We start from the raw sequence: 3,793 nt of genomic DNA, 5'->3' as shown, positions 1-3,793 counted from the left end.
ATCTATAACTTCTATAGCTATTTAGAAGTGAAACGATGATTTCCTTCGAGCTTGGCTAAACAGAGATAAATGGTTGAGTACTCATTTCACTTCGCTGAAATATCATTTATACGGAGCTAAGTGTTTTAAGGATAAAATACATTGAAGGGTGTAACGATAATTTAATCCCTATATTATGTAGATCATCTATTAGATGATCATTGATCAAATTAGGATTATAAAAATGTATAATTAATAGTGTATCTATATGGTAGAACATATAGAGCATTCTATATAACTGAGAGTGCAATTCCAAATTCTAAGAGTGGATTCAATAAGGAATTAATAAGTTAGGGATTTTACTTGGTATATTCGGTTCGGCTTATTGGAAACTCGGTTATATAGGCCCATGGTCCCCATACTAGTTGAGACCATACTGCTTGTAAGACTCAGTTAATTGATTTTGATTAATCAATTATAATTCTAAAATTAGACAATGTCTAGTTTATGAATTTTCACTAAGCAAGGGCAAAATTGTGAAGAAAAGAGATTCTAGGTTTTATTTGTTAATTAAGAGACTTTATATGTCTAATTAATAAATATATTAAATGACAATATCATTTAATAATTAATTTTTAGTTATTAAATAATTGGAATTGGCATTTAAGTGGTTAAATTGGAAAATTGGCATTTTTGAGAAAATGGAATGGAAAAATGACAAAATGGCAAAATTGCAAAGTGGGCCCAATCCACAATCCATGGCCGGCCACACTTAGTGAATTTTACCATTTATTTTTCTATTATTTTAATGACAAATAATTCTAACCTAAACCTAGGTGGTTACCTATAAATAGGTAGTGATGGCTTCAGGAAAAAGATGATGCATCTCATTCCTTCAGAGAAATTTCTAGCCGCCACTTTCCCTCTTCTTTTCTTCTTCAATTTTCGAACCTTGAGTGAATTAGTGAGTGCCCACACACATCAAGTGTTATCTCAATCATAGTGTGGAAGATTGTGAAGAATCCAACCAACAAGAAGGAGAATCAACATCAAGGAAGGGAAGAAAGAGATCCAACTTCAGATCTTGGTGATGCTCTGCTACAGAAAGGAATCAAGGGCTAGACATCTGAACGGAAGGAGTCATTATATTCTGCTGCACCCGATGTAAGGTTTCCTAAACTTTATATGTGTTTATTTCATTGTTTTAGAATTCATATTAGGATGTTAATGAAACGTACATGGTAGTAAATCTAGATCTTGGTAAAATATTTCCAACACCAACACCAAAGTTTCTTTTGTTGGGAGTGTTAATCTGTCAAATATAATGTTCGCTGTTGTGTTGTGTGTTCATGAGTTTGATTATAATCTCATCTATTTCTGTGCTTTATCCAACTCTGCTTAATATTCCTTTCTATTTCTCCCTCATAAATGCATTATTCAGGATATCACCAAGAATAAAGTGATTGGGATGGGTGAGAGTGTTGGAAACCTTTATTACATATCTGAGCATAAGGCTCCTGCTGTTTGTTCCATTTCAGATTCTAGTATAAGTGATGAGAACCTATGGCATTATAGACTTGATCATGCTTCTTGTGTAAGGACACATCCATTGAATAAAAGTTTACACTTTCAATATTCTTATTGTCATGACTTTCATTGTTCTATATGACACCTTACTAAGCAAAGAAAATTTCCTATCATGAGCAATCATAATTTGTCCAAATATTGTTTCGACCAAATACACACTGATATTTGGGGACCATACAATACTCCTACTGTTGAAGGCTTTAGCTATTTTATAACTATAGTTGATGATTGTTCAAGATTTACTTGGATTCATCTCATCAAAAATAAATCTGATGCTCAATTCACCATACCAGCCTTCATACAGCTCATCAAAACCCAATACAATATTCAAATAAAGGGTGTTAGATCTGATAATGCTAAAGAATTACAATTCCCTGCATTTTTCTCATCCTTAGGCATCATACACTATCATTCTTGTGTCCAAAGACCACAACAAAATTCTATTGTGGAAAGAAAGCATCAACATTTATTGAATGTTGCTAGAGCCATTCTTTTCCAATCACACATTCCTTTACCTTATTGGGGAAATTATATAAATACTGCTACTTATCTTATAAATAGAACTACCACACCTAATCTCAAACATAAGTCCCCCTTTGAGATTCTGAATTCTAAAGCTCTTAGTTATCAACATTTAAAGACTTTTGGATGTTCAGCCTATGCTTCAACATTAGGAGCTGGGAGATCTAAGTTCTCTCCAAGGGTTACTGCTTGCATTTTCTTAGGGTATCCCCATGGAATGAAAGCATATAAATTGCTTGATCTTAGCACAAACAACATTTTTTTTACTCTAAAAATGTAATATTTCATGAGCACATTTTCCCTTTTTTTAAATTAAAGCAATTTGCCTTCTAATTTTTCCAATTTTTTTGCTGTTGATGCTTCTCACAAACATATTGATGCTTTCAATTCACATCCCCATATTTCAGTAGCTTTTGAACCTAGTCCCCATTATCATGATATTCATAATGCTCCTGAACACGATACACCAGATTCCAATTTACTAGCAATTGTTCCTAATTCTGATGTTCCTAATACACTAGTTTCCATTTCTAATCCTGATATTGTTGCCATTCCAGCACCTGTTGCTAATACCAAACTTATAAGACATACTTAAAGACCTACCTATTTACAAGATTATCATTGCTTTTTGTCCACAACAATGTTCAATCTAAGGTTACTAAAGCTTCTACAAATCATCCTATTTCTGAAATAATTGATTACAGCAGGTTGTCTCCTCAATTTCGTGCTCTGGTTCTTGCCATCTCCAGCCACTTTGAGCCTCAATTTTATCACCAAGCCAAAGGGATCCCTGTGTGGGATAATGCTATGAACCATGAGATCACAGCCCTTGAATCTAATGGGACTTGGATCATTGTTAGTCTTCCTGCTGGCCATCATGCAATCGGGTGCAAATGGGTTTATAGGATAAATTACAATGCTGATGGGTCCATTGAAAGGTTCAAAGCAAGGCTTGTTACAAAGGGTTTTAGTCAACAAGAAGGCATTGATTACAATCAAACTTTTTCTCCAGTTTCTAAGCTTGTTTCTTTCAAATTAATACTTGCTCTTTCTGCAATTAATGGCTTGTCTTTGCAGCAATTGGATGTCAATAATGCTTTTCTCCATGGAGATTTGCATGAGGAGGTTTATATGACTATACCTCAAGGGTATAGTCCTAAGGGGGAGTTTCCACCTAATGCTATTTGGAAGTTACAAAATTAATCTATGGCCTAAAACAAGCTTCTAGGCAATGGTTTAAAAAAATTTCTATAGCATTACTTGCTGAAGGTTTTCAACATTTACCAACTGATCACTCATTATTCATACAACAACAAGGATCAAGCATCATAATCCTTCTTGTTTATGTTGATGATGTGATCATAGCAAGCAACAACATGGCTGTTGTACAAAGTTTAAAAACCAGATTGAATGACCAATTCAAGTTGAAGGACCTTGGTGAACTCAAGTATTTTTTGGATCTTGAAATTGCTAGAAATGACAAAGGTATCTTCTTGTCTCAAAGGCACTATGCTTTACAACTCCTAGAAGATCTTGGACAACTAGGATGCAAGGCTGCTAACACACATATGGAGGTAAATCTAAAGTTGAGCCAAGGTAGTGACAATGCCCTTGCTGATCCTTAGTTGTATAGGTAGATTATAGGGAAGCTGCAATACTCACTATTACCAGACCAGATTTAGCCTACACTGTCAACAAATTGAGC

Source organism: Cannabis sativa, chromosome 7 (genome assembly GCF_029168945.1).
Source record: "Cannabis sativa cultivar Pink pepper isolate KNU-18-1 chromosome 7, ASM2916894v1, whole genome shotgun sequence".
Lineage (NCBI taxonomy): Eukaryota > Viridiplantae > Streptophyta > Magnoliopsida > Rosales > Cannabaceae > Cannabis > Cannabis sativa.
This window is presented reverse-complemented; position numbering follows the sequence as displayed.